This window comes from Lagopus muta, chromosome 4 (genome assembly GCF_023343835.1).
Source record: "Lagopus muta isolate bLagMut1 chromosome 4, bLagMut1 primary, whole genome shotgun sequence".
NCBI lineage: Eukaryota > Metazoa > Chordata > Aves > Galliformes > Phasianidae > Lagopus > Lagopus muta.
In genome coordinates, this window is record NC_064436.1 from 16,556,607 (window position 1) to 16,577,716 (window position 21,110).

The following is a 21,110-nucleotide window of genomic DNA, read 5'->3' on the forward strand; positions in this document are numbered from 1 at the left end:
AACTTCTTGAGAGCTGCCCTGCGGAGAAAGTCCTGGAGATCCTGATGAATGTAAAGCTGGACACGGAAAAACAAAACAAACCCACACCATCAAAAATTAAGTGAATTAGATATTAGACCTGAAACCTTTGCGTCAGATTGAAATGTTTGCACTGCCACATCTGTTACTAGTTATACAGTGTCTTTAACAGGAGGTATAAAGTCTCTTTTCCTCATCTACCTCTAGTCTTAGTACAGGTCTATGGCCCAAGTCAGTAACTTATTGTGGCCTCTCAGTCTGATGATAGAACCATTTCTTCCTAGTCTACATGTATTTGAAAATTTAATGTAGTACATTGTCTGTCACCTATATGTGAAGTAATGTCTGAAATACTCTTAGCATCTGTTTGATTGAATGTTTTTGTTATGCGGCTTTCTAATTAAGAAAAGATTGGGAAGGCAATAGGCTGCAGAGTAGCTATGCTGAAATACAAAATTCTGTGGTTAATTCAAACAATATAGTACGTTTTTGCCTCATTTCCATTAAAAGGTAAGCCTGCACTGTTATTTTATTGCCTTTTTTTCTCCACTATCAGCAGTTTCAGCATTTCATAATCCCTTATGAATTTAAGGGAAGGTCCTTTATGTGTTTAACAAGTACTTGAGACTTTTACGATAACATCTCCTTTTCCTCTTTGGCTTGTGATATTAGCAAGTGTATTAATATGCTTTTTTTTACTTATTATTTTATTCTTTACAACCTGACTAGTGATATTCTTTAAATTATTTAAGTTATTAGATGTATATAGTACACTCAGATATCTAAGAAACGTGCTGTGGCCTCTGCTACAATTTGCACTTCTAAAAATTTAACTTGTAGCTCTGGAGTTCTTTCATTTAAAAAAAAAAAAAAAAAAAGGTTGTGCTTAGATAACAGTATTGTCATGTTTAAACCAACATTTCTTACAAATATATTAGAAATGAAACAAGCATCTTTCTGGAAAAGTTTTACATGTTCTAACAGGAGTTCAGTAAACTGTCTCTAATCATTCAGTGTAACTGTAGGACTGTAGGGTGGACAAAGTTTATTGCTTTAAGGAGATATGAAGTGCTGTGAAGCAGCAGTGTCCCATTTATTTTTATCTTGTCACTTTATGCATGTAGATCTTTGTCCCCATACCTGCTTACAATTGAAGATTAAGAGATTGTCTAAATATCCAAGTGCCGTCTGTTTTTCTCCACTGTAGACATTAAGCAAGAAGAAGCTCCTGACACACATTGAATTTCCTTTACAGTAGTGCAGTGTCCATGTTATCTGCACAGATGAGTTGTAATTACTTGTGTTTGTAATTATCTTACTGAAAATGACCTAATAACCTTCATGCTTAGATTTTTATGCTTACTTTTGCAACAGATGGCAGCAGAGGGGGCGGTCTGACAAATGGCATCTGACGTGGGAGTGTGTATGGAGCAAAGATGTGCAACTGAATTCCTCCGTGCAGAAAACACTGCACCCAATTAACATTGATTGATATTTGCTGAATGTTTGTGGCGTGGAGCCCTAAGAGTGGATGTGAGCACAGTGAGGTGGGGACTGGTGCATTTTAGCAGTAACCACAGCAGCAGTGTGTCCCCTCCACTGATGAGATTTTTACAAGCAAAGCATGTAGGCTCTTGTTAATCGCCAACTAAAATGAATAGTTAATGGTGATGACTACGTTTCATCAAGAGAAGTGTGACCAGGAGGTTGACAGAGCTGATTCTGCTTCTCTACTGTGCTCTTGTGAGACCATATCTGGAGAGTTGTGTCCAGCTGTGGGGCCACCAGCACAAGAAGAACTCCAGAGGAGGGCCACAAAAATGATGAGAAGGCTGGAGTGGCTCCCCTATGAAGACAAGCGGAGAGAGCTGGGGCTCTTGAGCCTGGAGAAGAGAAGGCTCTGGGGAGACCTTATAGCGGCCTTCTACTACCTGAAAGGGGCCTACAGGAAAGCTGAGGAGGAACTTATTATAAGGGCATGTAGCAACAGGACAAGAGGAAATGGTTTTAAACTGGGTTTAAATTTAAAAACTAGATTTAGACTAATTATTAGGAAGAAATTCTTTACTGTGAGGTAGTGAGGTGAGACACTGGAACAAGTTGCCCAATGAAGTTATGAATTCCCCCTCCCTGAAAGCATTCAAGGCCAGACTCGATGGGGCTTTGAGCAACTTGATCTAGAGGGAGGTGTGTCCCTACCTATAGCAGGGTGGTTAGAAGTAGATGATCTTAAAGGTCCCTTCCAGCTCAAACCAAACTCCCTACTTGTCTGATCTTCAATTTGTGAAAATGTAATTGTTACATTTGAAGACACTGATTGATGCCTTTTGATTTTTGCAGCCTTGCCTAATTTTTTTCAAGGGGAAAAAAAAAAAAAATAGTATTCTACTATTTCTTTCACTCACAGGTTTTCTTTTCCTTTTTTTCTCCTTCCATCTTTTACTTCTATATGTATATAGTATTTAGATAAATTTCTGGAAATAATTTTTTCCCCTTGAGGTGACTGTTCTTTTCTCTGCCCCTAAGAATGACATGAAGAGTGACCCTCTACTGTCAGGTTGTGGTACCCCACTGCAAGGTTTGTATCTGGTTTGACAGGCTTTTCAAGCACGCTTGTTTTGGTAATGTGTGAAATGAATGCTTTTCAGACTCGTTTGGACAATCTGATAAAAGATGATTGACCGTTTCAGTTTCCAAGACAATTGTGATGATCTGCTCTGAAAACGTGCGTCACTCCTTGCGTAATACTAATGGTATATGGGTGCCTGTTGTTGCTCTGGAAATACACTGATTTGAAAGCTGTGGTTCCAACTCAGATGAGAAGCAGTAAAAGACACATCAGCTGAATTGCAGTATCCTTAGCATAGCATTTTAGTGATATGTAAGGGATAGAATTTATATCAATTTCTTCAAAGCAAGTACTTCAAAATTGGGTAAAGACTTTGTAGTAGTGCAATATACTTATATTGTCAGTTGTCATGTGTCATCAAAATCACTTACTGAACTGATAAGAATCAAATATATTTATGTAAGGGCCAGATGCATTCCAAAAATTGCCTCGTGTTTAGGTACTGGAGCTCTTTCTCGGGGAACCAGGTGGAACTGTCTCTTGTGGGCTCAGGCCTTGAAGGGTGTGCTGTGCACATGACAATCTGTTGTTCCGTGCTCTCACCCGTTTTCTTCATGAGCCACTTCCTCTGCTTTTTCTCACTATGCATAGCATGTGATGGAGTCACAGTCATTTCTCCTCCCTGGCACTTGTGCTCCTCACAGTACCCTGTAGCACCCCTCCTTTGCTGGTGGTTGTGCAGCTGTTTCTCTTCGTAAATTTAAATCGCACTATAATTGAAATTTCCTTGTTGTTTCGTTCTTTTGTCTGGGGAACATAGTCTAAGTGCTGCCTGTCTCTCGCTCACATGACAGACGATCTGCAGATATGGAAATTGCAGTAGGTATGTCTGGGAAGGTACTTTCTGAAGTAAGGTAGGGTCTGTGACTTTAATGGGGGCCTTAGTGAACAGATAGGTTTTGCATGTTAATGTATTTCTTACCTCAGAATATTTATATATATCCTAGTTAAGAAATAAGGGATGAACTGTTTTTCGTAGTAATAGATGTTGGTTTCCTTTGTTAAAGTTAGTGAACTACTAACTTAGTGAAATACTAGTTTCTTTTTGAAGACGTAAATATCTCTTGGAAAAATATTTTCTGCTAGATTTTTGAACCTTTAATTTTTATACTAGAAAGAAAAGCATATTATAAATACATAACTGAGTATATTCACTATGTAACAAATTGATAATAAAAACGTAATCAATGTAATAAAGAACAAATCAACTTTATTTAAAAGGCACCATTAAGCTGTTATATTTGATTCAGAACTCATTTTTTGATTATTCCAATTTCTCTCTGCAGTAGAGCAGAGGGAAAAACAAACTATAACTCATGGATATAACAGTTCTGTAGATTCAGTGTACATCAATGTATATTATGTGCTTTTTGCACATAATGGGAAAATGAGTTATTTCACTCTACTCCTGTACTCATTTCTAGAATGGAAAACATTTCAGAAAATAGGAAATATAGGATATTTACTCTTTCTTTTTTTTAATTATTTGCTACTCCATAAACCAATCACATGAATGTCTTCAGTAGGCAGCATAGATTGGTAACCTTCTTTTGTTTGCTTTAAAAAACAACCAATAACACACTGTATTCTATTATTTCTACTGTTTTCTGTGTCCTGCCACTGACAGTAGGAAAATGAATTTTGTACATTTGCAAAACTGCTAATGGTTGCGCGAAGAAAATAAGATGGTACAGCAAAGCAAATAAGGCAGAAAGTACGTATCTGATGTAGAGTGTTCTCATGTTTCTTGTCAGTCTCAGTAACCAGCTATTCATAAGAAAAACTGGCAGAAAAGCAATCTAGATAAGGATTTACATCAGAACACATTAACCAGGACCACATCTTGACAGTTTTTTGAAGATGCCCAAGGAGGGGGACTCCACAGTCGCTATGGTTATCCTGTGCAAGTGCTCAGAAGGTATTTGAATTATTGCTGATATGACTGCATTCAGTGGTATTTCTTTAAGAGTTGAAGGTGTGGAATATTAATTAAGGTGCTTAATTGAGTCAAATTATGGAAGGTCAAGAATGCTACAGTATTCCCATGTTGGAGTAATTGTGCTCGCTTGAAAATAAGGCTATTGCATTGTATCATTGTGTTGCTGTCTCGCTCCAATTTATAGGAGGGAGAGGAGGTTCTTTTATTATCTATATAACCGGCGTGAGATAAACAAACAACAGTTCAAATGTTGGTCCGACCAGTTTATTACAGATCTTAATTAGGAAAATGGGGAAGGGGAGGACGGACACTATTATGAATTAGGGTTATGGGGGAGGGAAGGAGGGCAATAGAAAAGAAGAAGCAAGGAGTCTTTATAGGAAGCAAGAGGGAGATAGTCACCACCATGGATCCAGCAAGGTTCGTAGTTCAGTCTTTGATCTTCAGTAGTGGTTGGTCTTCAGGCAGAGTTGTTCTATTGATGACGGCAGTAATAAAAACGACGGTGAACATGGTGATGATGGCCCCTTTTCAGTGGTTTCAAAGTGGTCGAGTCAGCTGTCTCTGGAGTGACAGCTCAAACCCAAGGTGGTTGAGTCAGCTCTCCTTGGAGTGGCAGCTTCTGGCTCTGGGATCTCAGCAGAAACTCCTTTGTTCCCATCTTCTGGGCCTTGCCAGCAGAGAAGAGGGAGAAGGGGTGCCCATCTGCATCCTGTTTTTCACAGAACATGATGGTATCATTCCCCAATTTTCCCATACCTAGCTGGAGCTGTTTAGTCACAGGCCAGATCGTCCGCCAATAAACACTCCTGAACACTCTCTTCCAGAGGCAAGCAGCTCTGGAGGAAGGGATTTCAAATGCTCCCAAAGTGATATCAATTGTCACATGGTTAGCACCCATCGCTTGCCTCCTCAACAAATCACTCAGAGTCTTATCACAAGAGATACCTCAGGAAGCAAGCTTTCAGTCAAGAAAACAAAGAAGGATTCTCACAATTGCTAATCATAATTAATGAAAGAAAATTAAGGAAATGAAGATGTGTAGAGAATGTAACTGCTGAAGGATGGTGTGTCTGAGTTACAAATATATAGAACTTTTGAAGACTAAATAGTTAAAATAGCTTAAATTGGTGCAACAGAGGGTGCAACTGAAGTTGACTTTAAATAGTGAACTATGCAAACTGGGCATAATGTAATTATGGCCACGTGGAATTCCCCAGCTTCATCAGCTAGAAATGGGCAACATAATTGCGTCAATGGCTACAATTTCTTAATGAGATCTGAAGTCAATGCAATAAATATTTTCTCAGTAAACTAGAGTTAAATTTAGAAAATGACTCTGATTTAGCCTCAAGCTACAGTAAAAGATGGTTTTGTTCCACCCGTATAGCTAAAATTATATAAATTTGTAATTTTGTAGTGTTATTTTTCTTTTAGTCATGTACAGCTAATAAGAATGTCTTTCAGAGTAGGATCATCCACATCGGCCCAAACCTAAATTAATTTTTTTTTACTCCTAATTTAAATCAAAATCAATGCATTTTCATGGTTGTTTCTTCATTTTCTGTGAATCATCATGTTCTCCACTGAACATTTCTGCCATATTTTTAATCGTGTGATTTTACTTGTGCTCTGACTCCAGAAACTTACCAAAATAAAATACATCAAAATCAGTAATTCTGAAGTATTTAATTAGAGATCTGAATTGAAACAATGCCAACTATCACCCCAGATACATAGGTAAAGGCAAGTGCTCAATATACATTTGGTTCAAGAATGGAATAAGTATTGTACCGTGATGCTTACAATATTCTGCTTTCTTGAAATTGCTGAAAATTATGAGTCAGACAGAATCAACTCAAATGCAGCAACCAACACCTGGTCTCTTTGGCTAAGTGATGCACAGGCTTAACTTGGAAAACACTGGTGGTGTGCTGTACTAAATATCAGTAACTTGCAGAAAGGAGGCTTTTTGCTAAATTATCTTTTAATGTGCGAGATCAAAAATATGTACAACTGGCTTGAGCTGGGTTGTGTTGAAACATGTAGTAGGAATAAGAACAACTTGTCTAAGTTAATGTCCTTGAGTATTCATTGCAAAACACTCAGAATATACATTTTAATTGGAATGTAACAGTACATAGTTATGTCTAGACGTGACGTTTGTTTGAATTTAAGTTTTGAGCTTTTTATTGTGTGCTGATATTTGAATGATTATGTATATGTATTAGGAGTCTTTAATCCTACCTGACTCCTTAAAAAAGAAACGTTGCTGTAGGCAGTGCAATCAGGAATGGTTGAGAGGTTCCAGGAGACTGAGCAGCTGGAAAGGGACTGTGCAAGTGGATGTCTGCTATTTTATCTGGAGGTCTACATCTAACAAGTTGATTTTCTAAATTGTAGCATGTGTTGCTTAAAAAGTAATATTTCAATAAATTATGGTTCTCTCCATTATTCTATGTGGCAGCTACTGAAGTCCTGGAGAGGACACATGTTTTGGTAGTCTATTCATATGCCATACTACAGCAATTATGAAGGCAGCATTACACCCCATGCATGGTTAAACTTGATGCCTAGTTTTGCCTAAAGAGAATTTACAATCGTGAGATTTCACCAGAGAAATGTTTTTTCTAAATACAGAACTGAGAATGCCAGACAAATGCCCATTTAACTCAGGTGAGAGAATGAGTAAAGTGCCAGCTGTGACTATTAACTCCCTTTGCTTGTATGCCAAAACTTTAAGAACTTACAGAAGTTATGGCTGTAAAATTGAGACAGAAATATTTTTTTAACTTATTTGATTCAAGCTTGCACAGAATTAATTGCAAGTGTGTGATATTAGACAAGTGCTCCAGAAACAGAATTGTACTTTCTGGCATGTAAAGGCATCTGCTGTTGTTAAGCTGTAATTAAAGTCATGTTTGAGCCACAACCTGTGATTGTGTGAGCTTTATCGTCTCACTGAGAGTTTAAGCCAGGTTTGGTCCTATGCTTTATTGCAGCAAAAATATCAATTTGAGGTGTTCTGAGGTGGTAATGGGGGGGGAGAAGGGACCAAGAGGATAATTTGCTTTGTAATTTAGAAGTGTGTAGTGTTTGTATTAAAGTTAATCCCTCGTCCTTACAAATTAGATTTCAAAGCATAATTGCAGCTCAAATATAAAAATTAATCAGCTATGTTATTGTTTGTGAACAATTAGAGCATTGTAAAATGGGAAACAAATATGAAGGCAATATGTATATGCAATGCTAAGCCTGAAGTACTTTATTTGGTTAGAGAAATGCATTGTAGATTAAAACTGGGGGGGGGGGGGGGGGGGGAACAGATTACAGATCAGCAATATATTTGTTTCACTTTCATAGTAATTTGATAATATCTCTGAAGCATAACAAAGAACAGAATTTCATGGCAATTTCTTATTCACACTGAAAGATGGGGGAAAGAGGAGGGATGTCAGGGACATCTAGGTAGATTTGCAGTTGTGATTGTATGTTATAGCTGTTGGAGTATGTTCATTTTACAAGTCCTTTGGCTCAAAGAAAGATTGTAATTTGTTTTGCTTTTACTTTAATCTTTCCTTTATGGTTATACAATGTAGTAATATACAGCTTTATATAGTTTTTGTTGCAAATCAAAACTATTCGCTGCTGCTAAAACATTGATTAAATATGTAGCAGAATGTTTTACAAATATTTCCACCTATTTATAATCCAGATTTAGAGCTTCCGTATCAGCAGTATACAACGTGAACTTTGTTCAATGTTTCAAAAAAAGAGAAGCTGGGAAAGAGAACAGTGCTTGTATCATAACTACTTCTTTCTGTGCTGAACTGTTTAGTTAATTATGTTTAGAAGTATTAGCAAGATGTAAATATTTATCTGCATTTGTTCTAGCAGTCACGTGGGGTATTGCAGTAGTGCACTGGGGTTAAATCATTTACAGACTTCTGAAGTTCTCACAGAGCTCCATGTTTTGACCTGTGCAAATTAAGATGTCTGACTAAAAAGAAGCATGAATATATTAGACAGAAGAGATGTTTTTTCAAAAGCAGATCCAAGTATGGCATGGGCTGCCAATTAACCTGCAGTTCTCTCTTTTTGTTGTTGTTGTCTTCAGTTTTTTTTTCCTCCTTCCAATATCAGCTGTTTCTTATGTTCAGCAAATCCCTCAGATAGCAGGAAGATTCCTGGCACGAGCAAAACAAGGAGAAGGAAGAGAAACGAAGATTAAAAGGAATTACTAGGTTTGAGCTATGAGGTAAAAACAAAGGGAAGCCCAGGCAGGGGAAAAGTAAGAGAGGTAGCTTTGAGGTAAATTTTCCTGCGTGTTTATCATTCATGCTTATTACCTGCAGTCTTGGCTAAGCTACCTATCTGCCTCGCTATCTGTTTGTTTATACAGCAATTTATAGAGTGTTCAACAGAAAATATGGCAGTGTTCATTTAACTCTGTCATACCAACCTGCTCCTCCAGATTTAACTATATCCTTTATTATAGTATAAATCTTGATATGTCATTTTAGCCAAGTTTACTAATTCAGAAGATACTGAGTTAAGAAGGACTCACCTCTCCTGACAGTAGTAGGAGCAGATGTGGCAGAGACCTCAGTTCAAGGCCTCAAAACAAATATAATGAGAACAAAGAACAGAAGGCATTCCTTTATTTTCAGAATCATTTCATGTAATTTTGACTGTATCTATCTAAACATTTAATACACACAGTATAAAGCCAAAACAGGAGAAATAGAAGTCTTTTTTGCCAGATGTACAAATTTTATGGTGATGACAAGTTATTTTGTCCTATAGTAAGGTTCCGTAGTGGACCCTATTGATGAGACTGTACTTTAAGCCTTAATTTTGTGATCCTATTTAAATCTATTTGTATCATTTTCTCAGAGTTTACAATTAATAATTAGTACAGAAAATTGTATTATAAAACATAAAAACATGCCATGTACTTTCATAGCCGAATAGAAGTCACTTATTTCTTGTCAAAACAACAGTACAACCTACTAGGGAGAACTAATGGTGAAGCTAGAAGGTAGTATATATGAATTGATGAGAATGCACTGTTTTTCAGAAGCAGGATTTTTACTTTTTAAATCCTGTTTTGATATTAAAGAAAATAATTATTTAAATGTATAAAATATAGTTAGTATATACCTAATATATTTTTCTTTAATATCAGATTGAATTGAAATGTTATTGTATGTAACTATGCTGTGTGGTAATAAATATTATTTACTATTTCTAGTGATTATCAAGTTCTCTACTCTTCAGCTCTGTTGCATTTTAAAATTATATAATGCTATTATAATCTAGACTAAATACAGTACAGAAACAACACCAAAAAAGTTTTATTTAATAAATCTTAAAAAGGCAAATCATAAATCTTAATCGATCCTCACAAATTTCTTATGTTTCTTAAAGACATCATTTTTTCTTTGTCATCAGGAGACAGAAATACATTTAGAGAACTTGGAATTTGGTAGAAGCCAATTACAAAAACGAATTACTAAGCTGAACCAGAGTTCAGAAAGTCTCAGAAAGGAGTCATATCCCCATTCTAATGGAGAATTTTAATATTTATTTTATTAAGGCTTGTTTATCTTAATATTTGAAGATGCAATCAATAAAATTCACCTGCTTAAAGCAGTGTTTATTGTTTCCAGCTTTGTACTATCTGTATATGACTTTTTTTTCATGTGATAGTACATAACAAAATGTACTAAATACTTTTAAATTTCAAATTTATGAAAGTTAACTTGAATTTATAATGAGTGGCTGATATACTTCAGGGAATCCATAATTTGAATGGAACTGGACAGTCTTGATTCCAGCTATTATAATAGATTATTCTTGAAAAAGCAACCACTGAATACATATAATAGAGTGGTTTCAGTCACCGTGGAGACATCTAAATGTCTTTCAGCATGGCAAACCACTGTGTGTATACAAGAGAAATTGGGTTGATAGTTAAAGAGGATTCCAAGAAGAAAGATTAAATAACATGAAATGTTTGAACCAGAAGCTTTTAAATGTCTCTGTACAATATGACAATGTTGTTTTTTTGTTCAGTCTTCCTGCTTCCCTCACTCTTTTGCTACTCATTATTGACATTAGAGATTTTGACTTGTGTAGCACAAAGCACTTTGCAAAGAGGATTAATGAATGAAAAAGCAGCATGGATAAATTATTTTATTTCTGGGGCCATTTACAAAAAATCTAATCCGTTCTCATAAATCTTAGTTCAAGGCATCTGTACTGTAGTTTCACACTTGCTTTAGCATACTTTTCTCTTTACGTGCTTAACCTGGAAATAACGTATGTGCGAGCTGGGGGAGGAAGAAGTATGGGAAAACTATTGGTTTGTGTTTCAGTGAAGCTTGAGTGTTATTAATGTAGGATTGCACAGTCGTTGTGAATGCCATGCTTACTTTTGTTAAATCACGGAATCATAGAATCACTAAGATTGGAAAAGACTTCCACAGTCATTCAGTCCGACTGTCTACCAATCACCAGTATTTTCCACTAAGCCATGTCCCTCAGTATAACATCTAAATGTTTCTTGAGCACAAATCTGGTGTTTGAGTTAGCCTTATTATTTCTATTATGTTTCTGGTCCTTCACATTATTGTTGTACCTTAATTCTGGTATTTGTTTAAAGTAAGAGTATCAGAGTGAGTACTTAAAGCATCAAGTTTGCAGTACTGCAGATATTAAATCAAAGTATTTAAGGTGTTTCTTATTAATCTAAAAAGGAGATTTTTTTAATGCATTCTATGGGAAAATTTCTTGAGAAGCTTGATGATCAGTAATGCTGAGTACAATCAAACTAGTACAATCTGCAAGAATTAGGAACTGAAATTTAGTCACTTGGAATCAGAGAAACTAGCTGGAGCTAATTAGCACACTTACATTGATCATAGAACATGAAATTTTTAAAAGAGAATGTTCCTCAATTTCTTCTAAAAGAAACTGTCTGGAAGATGCACTATCCACTATTATTTTAAATATATGTTGAACAATTGTGTTGTTTCTGTATGCCTCTTTCAAACTAGATACTAGAATATCTGAATGTTGAGCTACAAGCCAGCAGTTTAATTAGCTTTTCTAATGATGTCATCTAATATTCTGTATGTGCTTCTGGAATGGGAATACGTACCTGTCAATGTGAAGTGCCATACAGTGTGTTTATTTTTCATGCTGAAAGAAGAGTATGATAAGTTAGAAATCTGTGCTCAGGGATATTTAGGATCTATGTAAAATCTTAACTCTTTGACATTAGATGTTATATTTCAATGTGTCAGTCTTATGAGATTGACATGCAGCATTTTTCACTCTTGTATGTAAGAAAAAGGGAAGATTACTTGTTGTGAAAAGTGCTCTTTTACTATTTTAATTATTTCCCACTCTCTCTGTATGTGTGCAGTCATGAGTGAATTTGAGTTCCAGATTGATTTCTACTTGCTTAGGATCTTTTTTATGCTTGTGTGTATTACATGATGCCATAAAAGCAAGGAAGTGTTTCGTATTTTCCAGGCACAGTGTTGTAAGCTGAAACCTTCTGGATTCTGCATTTTGGGAAAGAAAATGCTTTTCTTTAGCATAACCTTACATTTCTCAGACAAACTGGAAACTGTTGTCAAGAATGAACAAATAGAGGAACCATTAGGGAGTTGAATGACCTCATTGACCTATTCACAGCTTTCCAAATATTCCCTGACCTTGACATCGTTCTCTGTGAAGATTTGGAAGCTCTGAAGGTAGTAAGTTGTATTACTGATGTTTTTGTGTTGTTTTCCTTAGAAGTCCTTTGTGAATCTTTTTCAAATTTCCACCAATCACCAGCATTATCTGTTCGAAGTATTTCCTTGTTTTAAACTTATTTCCTTTCATCTAGGCTGGTAGTGTAACTGGTAGCAAGAGAGCAAAGCAAGTGCAGGCACTGCTCAGTTAGTCCACGTAGATTTAGGAGGAATGGACAGCTTTTCCTGGTGTATGTCCTTTTCTAGCTTTGACAGTAAACAAAAATTATTCTTCTTCACTTATCTTCAACTGCTTCGCAGATGACCTCAGTACATCGCTAAAAAATAAAAGACAAGAAGTCTGACATTCAACAAAATAACATAATGAGTACAGTATACAGCAAGTATACAGCTTGCTTTTCTTGTCTGAATTGGAAAAAGTAATTTGAACTTAGCCATCATGAAGGATTGATACATGGGGTTATGGGTACTCCAGTGATTTTGGACTGTCAGTATATTACAAAACGACTAGTTTCTTTTAGATGAAATAAGAGAAGCTTGCATCTATTAGGCTTGTAGGTGCCATTGTCCTGATTTGCCACCTTTACCTGTTTTCTTAAATGATTTTTGCAGAGTAAGCACAGGACTAAACAGGTTTTTCAGAAGACTTATTTTTGTGCATTGTTTTCACTTGCACTAGCTAAGCATGAAGCGTGCTTCTATGGAAAGTATGGAAGAGTTGTCCTTAAGGGAGCAGCAAATTAAAGTATTTATTTTACCTTGTCTTAAAATATATATATCCATGATTTTCACACAAGTGCCTGTGTGGTGGTCAGATTTAACTTCCTATGCTCCAGTCTGTATCAAGTTAGCCTAATTTGGGTGAAGGAACTAATTTTCCCAAGATGTGAAATGCTTTCTGAAACTATTTTCAAAATATATCTTCCTTATTACTTATAAAGTTATAAGTAAATAAGTAAAACAATCAGCAGTGTCTTATAAGTTACTTATATTTACTATAATACTTTGCTTTTCTCTTTTACCTTGTGCAAATTATTAAACTCTTATTAGCTCTTCCCCCAAACAATTAACTATTGTAGTAGACAGAAAGGATTTCCAATGTACTGGAAAATACATATAGGCAAAGTATCTCCAGAGGTTTTTAACTGACCCTTCATAAGGGTCAGTAGTGTTGCCTACATTTTCCTTACATCAGAACAAAACCAGACTAATGACGTAGGCTTAAAGAACTCTTCATAATGCAGGAAAAAAAAATTCATACCTGGAGTGGAGAGAAGTGCATCAGATAAAATGGGATACCTGTGCAATCCACACTGGATTCCTATGCACTTTGCAAACAAATCAGGTTGTCCAAAGCAATCCCATGGTTTATCCTCAGAGATGTCCTGCTTCATAACAGTGAATCTATAGAGATATTTCGCAAAGAATTAATATATGCAGCTATGCCTGTAGGTGTCCGTGGTTCAATAAAGTGCCATGACAAGAAACCTAAAATAGCTACTAGGCAGCCTTCATTAAAGCCTAGAAACAACAGAAACCTTAGCATTTTTGCGTTTACTCATTAGTGTTACCAAAAAAACATTTTATCTTGAATGAAATGCTGCCTGACTTGATGGGAGTATGTTTGCATAGTACTATTGGCATGAGTAAATAGTTACTACTAACAGGTTACCTTTGAAAGATAGAAGATGAATTATTTTAAACCATTCTTAATTTAAATAGTTCAGTGTTTCTCTGATGCTTCTTCTCAAATATCTTCAATTTTTTCTTTGAGTTTATAGCCCTCCTCCTAAAGATTTTTTTTAGTGACACTGGAGGGATAAAGCTTCAGTGTAAGAATGCATGCTTATCTCTGTTCAATCATGTTTTTGTTACAAGAGGGGTTATCTGCAGACTAATACAGCTGCTACATTTGGTGAGCCATCTAATCTTGAATCTGTACTTGCTTACATTAGGACAGTCTTTTCTAACAGGCATATGTATTTTTTTATCAGGACTGCTGCTGGAAAATATGCACTTCAGCCTTGTCTATTTTATGAATGCTGATGAGCAGAAAGCAAGTTTGCTGTCTTGCAGTCTACTCCTCAGGTTTCTTGGGGTTACGAATCCCATTGTATATTGATGACACAGGGATAAACTTGTTCATTCAAGCATACCTATGAAAAATTCATGTTTGTTCTAAAGATCTGTCACCTTGGATGCATACTGGTGCTTTTATGAGCACACCACATATTGGTTGAAGACTGTATTTTTTAAAATCTGGATTGTAAAGGATTCATTCATCTGTCAAAACTAAAATAATGGAAAACCTTGAAGCAGTCAAGATTTTTATGAAAAATTTGACTGAAAATGATGTTTATCCTAAGGCTGCTGATTTTTCTGGATAGTGATGAACTAAGCTAGCTAAGAACAGTAACTTATAACCACGAGTTACACAGTTCAATAAATAGAAAATGTGGCAACTGTAATTTTGTCTTCAAAAGACTTACCATTTTTTCTTATTTCTTATATTAATGAAAATACAGTGGAGTTAGCTAAAGCAGTTTAATAGTTGAGATTTGTTTTGTGGCTTTACAGAATCACAGAATCACCCGGGTTGGAAGGGACCTCAAGGATCATGTAGTTCCAACCCCCCTGCCTAGCAGGGCCACCAAACAAACACATTCAGATCAGGTTGCCCAGGACCCCGTCCAACCTGGCCTTGAACACGTCCAAGGACGGGGCATCCACAACCTCCCTGGGCAGCCCGTTCCAGGGCCTAACCACTCTCCTAGTAAAGAACTTCCCCCCTAACATCCAACCTAAATCTTCCCTCCTTCAACTTGGATCCATTTCCCCTAGTCCTGCTGTTGTCAGCCCTTTTGAAGAGTTTACTCCCCTCCTGGGTGTAGGTTCCCTTCAGGTATTGATAGGCTGCAATGAGGTCACCCCGCAGCCTTCTCTTCTCCAGGCTGAACAAGCCCAGCTCCCTCAGCCTGTCCTCATAGGGGAGGTGCTCCAGCCCCTGATCATCTTAGTCTCCCTCCTCTGGACCCTTTCCAAAATCTCTATGTCTTTCTTGTACTGAGGGCTCCACACCTGGACACTGTACTCCAGGTGGGGCCTCACAAGAGTCGAGTAGAGAGGGACAATCACCTCCCTGTCCCTGCTGACCACCCCTCTCCTGATGGAGCCCAGGATCCCATTTGCCTTTCGAGCTGCCAGAGCGCACTGCTGGCTCATGTTAAGTCTCTCGTCCATCAGGACCCCCAGGTCCTTCTCTGCTTTAATTTCCTGACATTCAAAAGTCTGCTTATTTAAAGATACAACGTCAAATCTTGTCTTATGCCAAGTTCTTTTCCCCAGTAATTTGTATTGCCCAAGGCCACTTATCTGACTACCAACATCTAGTAGAAAATGTCTGTTCTTACACACATGTGGTCTTGTAAAATTGGGGCATTTGGGTGTTTTCCCATGCTTGAAATTTTCATGCTTTGAGTTTAACAGAAAACATGAGTTAACATAAATGCACTTATATCTGAAGTTAGCAAGGGTCATAATGAAGCTAATATATTTATAAAATTCAACTACCGTGCTATGAAGATCTGCATGCTTGTCCAAATTTAAGCTTATAACTGGTCCATTGAAATTTAAACCTGTGCATAAGCCTTTGTGGCTATTTTATCCAGTGTTTTTTCATTCAGAAAAGCAAACTGAGATGATATATAGGTCTGTGAAATGTAAATATTTTTGTACAGCAATATTTAAGATAGTGACAACAAAAAGTGAAATAGAAATTAAAAGAATTCTTATTTCAACAGAACTAGTTAGAATTTTTCAACTTTTCAATGGAAGGAGACAACAGACAAAGCTGTAATTATGAGGTGAAGGTTGTGTCCTCACAAAGAACAGACGTGATTTTTATTCTGAATAATTTAAGCCATTTCTTTCTGTTGAAGCAAAGATTGTAGAGCAAAAGAATCTCTTGTGCGATTTCAGCCATTAAAAAGACGTTTGATGATCTCTTACCTTCTCTGTCCCTCAGTACATGTACATTTAAAATTCACTTTAGATATTAATGATGCTTATAAATCCATTTGCCATCCATAGTGATTTCAGTAGGGAAGACTGAAGTCTTTCACTGTAATGGAGCTGCAACTAAGTATTAGTTATCGGATAATTAAGATCTGACTTCTTCCAAATGGGAGTGCTTAATCTGGATCCTAGCCATTTGTGATGAAGATCCTGAATCACCTTTTGAAAAACAAGGGAATTACTCCTGGCATTCTAGTTGAAGCAAATGTTGCTTTGCATCTCGTAGAATTTTGCCAGGCAAGTGTGTCAATTCAAACCTTGATCAATGTGCTTGAGCATTCCACAGAAATCTTACAGTAGTGAAGGAAGTGTTACCTGAAGGTGAAATCTACCAGAGCATTTTTAAGATGCAGAAAATGGATGTAGAGGATTTAGCATGCTACAGTGGATGCTAGTAAGAAGTGGGATTTTGGAAGACTGTATCCCTGTCATAGTCAGAACTGATAAAGAAACAAGGCAAAATGACAGATAGACTTGACTGCTCTTCATTTTGTTTCTTTATATTTCCTAAGTAAAACTCATTCTTCTATGACAATTATTAAAACAAATCTCAACTATTCAGGCAAAAGTCATTGAAACAAATCTCAACTAACTAGGAATTATAATATATAAGCTGATAACAGGTAGATGAAAAGATATTAAAAAGAAAAAATTAAACTAGATTCCTTATCTATCTGCCAAATCTCTATTTATCCTTATCTTCTACTGTATATGCTGAATTCTGGATTAAATGTATTTTTTGGTTCTGCATGAACTGATGAGCTGTAGCCATCCAAATGTAGTGTTCCCATAGCTGACTTTTTGTGCCAGTGTTGGGAAGAGAGCTACAGAAGTGTTAAGTGAAGTCAGGCCAAAATCTTAGCATGTGGATAAGATACCAGAAGTAGAAACTTAAAAACTGCACACGTATATGCTATCATAAGACAAAGCCATCACCTTTTCAAAAAAAGTTACTGATAAATTCTATCCTTTTTACAATGATTGCTTTTTAAAGTAAACTGATAGCTTAGGGATTCTTTAAAGAAAATCTTATTTGAAATAAAATTATTTTTTATTTAATTTTATTAGTTCAGAATCCTCAATTGCCTTTTAGACACTGTAGATGAAAATCTGTGAAATACAATGTTTGTACTCATTGCACATAAAATTCACCTCCACCTTTTATTATCTTGAACTGCTGGCGGTGGCTTTGTTCTTCGGGTAAAAGGAACTTTGTTAATGGAAGATTAGTAGCTCAGCTGAATGGGAATTACCGGTGCAGAACCACAGATGGAGCACAAACCTTTTATGCTTAATTAAATGTAGTGGTCTTACTGCAAAACAGATATGATCACTATTTAGTACAATGTAAGAATGGAGAAACTTAGGTAGGCTGCAGAAGAGGAGTATTATGGGGAAGATCTAAGTAGCCAAGAGGTATTGTTAGATATTTAATGCTAGAGCTTCATCTACATTGAGAATGAATTGTGTGGATGATTTCAATTAATGTTGAGTTGTAGATTCTGGTACTGATGGATTTCTAAAATTATGAAAAGAATAGTTCAGTAAAGAAAATAATCAAAGAAAGAATGCTTTTGTATTAACTCATTTTGAGATAAGCATTTAAAACTCTACTGGATATTGCTAAGGTTTTAAAAATTTTAATTTGGTGAAGAGACATTCTTGGAAACTCTCTGATTGCATATATGATTTATATGAGCATGTTTTATGCACTGCCTTTATTTCAACAGGGTATATGGTGTCTTTTTGTTCTTTTCTTTTGACATAATTATACCTTTAACCCAAATAATGTAGTTTTTTCACTTGGTTCAAGGTGGATTTTTTCAGAATAAACACCAGATGTTATACTGAAATTTCATAATCTGTAATCCGAATATAGTAAGAATGTAACATGGATGGATATTTTCTCATGCTGAGCTAAAAAGTATCAAAAATAATCTGCACCCTTAGTGTTATGAATAATTCTGAATTTCCTCTAAGAGAACTTTTGTTGCACCCGTCATTCTATTAGATAAGAGGTAAAAAAAAAAAAAAAAAAAAAAAAGTATTTTAGCAGTATTAAATAGTATCAAAAAGTTAATGTTGTTTATGGTGGTGTATTTTTTAAATGACTAAAACCCCACATTCTGCAGTTTAGTACTGCAGATGTCACATAATAAAATAGGAGGCATTTATTTGGGTACCAAATAATTTGGTAGAGGAACTGTATACAGAATTGTCTTTTCCATATTTACTGAAGGGGTGACCTATCACTTTTATTAATTGCTGTTCTGGGTAGTTTTACTGACAACAATCTGATCAAATGTCTAGTTTATGTACAACATGCTTGGAAGTAAACTGCACAGGTGGAACTGAAACAATGCTTCAACAATGAAATAGAAATGTATGTTTTCATTTATAGTATTGGAATGTGTTTGGAACAAAAATGAAAAGTATACTGGAATATTAATTATGTGGATTGTTGATATTATAGAATTTTGGTTTTATTTCATTCCTTACTGACTCATAGTTGTGTTTTTGTTTTTATAACCTATTGTCATTCTCACTCTAGAAACTAATATATTTTCCTTTAAACCAGAGCTGGAGCAATGTGATAGTATTACAGTAATTTTTGAGCCTATTCCACTGAACTTCAAGCCTAGCAATATTGATTTAAGTCTCAATTTCCACACTGTTGTAGTCATTTTATTTTAAATATGTTAAAGAAGGGAGTCTTGTATGGACTATATCATACAAAGCAATTGTATGGACTATATCATACAAAGCAAGAAAAAGGGTTGTGTTAAGATGTTCCTTTAGGAAGGTCTTAGTGCTTTCAGTATGCACTAGTGTGCAAGACTTGAGGAACAGAAAACACATTTGCAAGCACAGCAAAATATAAAAACCTCATTAGTTTTGCATAGGATTTTTAGATCCTATTTTTAGGATTATTTTTAGATTTTTAGATGTGACAACTACAAAAATATTATACTAGAAAATGCTGCTTTTTAATGCTATTTTGTGCCCTCTGTCTAGCTAAGCAAAAGTGTGTTGTTATGATGTAATGTCTTTAGCTTTTTCTCTTTCTTGCATGAGGTTCTGACAGTTGCTGAATTCATCAGAAGAATTTTGAGGGTAGAGTTGAGTTGAAATTCAGTATTTTCTTTACAATCATTATAATTAACTAGTGGTACAGCTTAATTTTGTTCCAGAGATAACCAAATGTTGTCCCTTTCTCCAAAAAAATTATTTTTTTTCCCAAGCAGGGCAAAATATACTTAAGACATCCAAAGTGAAAGTGATGTAGAACAGCATGTCTAGGGAGAACTGTGTACGTATTGTTTTAATATGTGAGAATTTTAGAGGACAAGGTGTATGAGGAGCAGCTGAGGCTCCTTGGTTTGTTCAGCCCAGAGCAGAGGAGCTGAGGGGAGGCATGAATGACACTCCCAAGGGCAGTGGTCACAGACTCCAACTACCAGAGTTTTGGAAAGGGCGTTCAGACATCAGGTCTGAATTTTGGGTGGTCCTTTGTTGAGCCAGGAGTTGGACTCGATGGTGCTTGTGGATCCGTTCCAACTCAGGATTTTCTGTGATTGTGTAACTCACCTATAATGTAGCTAGTATTTTTGACTTCGTATATCTTGAATTTAGAAGCTGTGTATGATGAGAATATACATCATATAAAGAATAGCTTCTGCTTTTTTAGATGCCAGCAATGCATGCATCTGCACTGATAAACTCCTTGGTATAAATTCTGCTTTTGTTGAGATGTATGCTGTCTGCTGGAAACTGCTGAAGATTCATTTCAGTGGTTGAAAATCAAAATTGGCCTGTTCTTTCTCTCCTTATGAAAGTAATGTAAAATATAATCTCTTGTGCAATAATCATAATTTAATATAAAAACATAGGCTCATGTGGATATATTTGACTTTAGGGAATATCAACAAAGATTAACATCAGATAAGATAAATAAATCAGTACTTTTTTCACTGTCAAATCTGCACTTGGGCAAGAAGCTTCACTTGGTTACTGAAACATTTTACTGCTTTTAAATTTGTATTGTGTAATGTAGTATGTTGACTTCTTTTTTTGCCTCAGTATTTCTGTTCTGGAAGTGAAAAAATGGGGTGTTACCAGGCAACTTAATGTTAATAAAATGAACAGCAGTACATATTTCCACGAGCAGTCTGTAGTCCTTACTACAGGCACGCAAAACTGAGTGAAAAGTCCCAAATTTTGTCACAAAATGCATCCTGAAACCTCAGGATTCGATTCTAATGACGGAACTGTTTTCAAGCAGTTTTCTTACTGCAGAAACATGACGGCATGTTTACACCAGGCAGTAGAACCTTATTGATGATAAGAATTAGCTTGTTTTCCTAATGGCTCATTTCTGAAGCCTGTTGTGATGACACTGGCTTCATCTCCTGCTTACAGACCTCTTAGCCCAAACGTGCTAGCAAACAGTTTACGTACCCTGAAGTTCCCATTTGTCCAGGTTCATTCTCTCAGCCTTGCCTCATCTGGAGAGGACACATCATTAACATTTAAGATTGTATGGCTGTTATTTAAAAATGTGTAAATTACAAGTATGCACACATTACACATTCAGTAAACTAGCATATCTGTCTGCAAATATATATACATTTTATTTGTATTTAGTTCTCACTGCTATAGTCTGTTAGCAACAAACAATAAA

The 21,110-nt window shown here is 36.0% G+C and overlaps 1 protein-coding gene across 15 annotated transcripts in view; it reads left to right on the forward strand.

The window, feature by feature from the left end:
• CCSER1 (coiled-coil serine rich protein 1) overlaps positions 1-21,110 on the forward strand; it is a 620,464-nt gene that overhangs the window by 173,397 nt on the left and 425,957 nt on the right. The gene's annotated exons all lie outside the window — the stretch shown is intronic.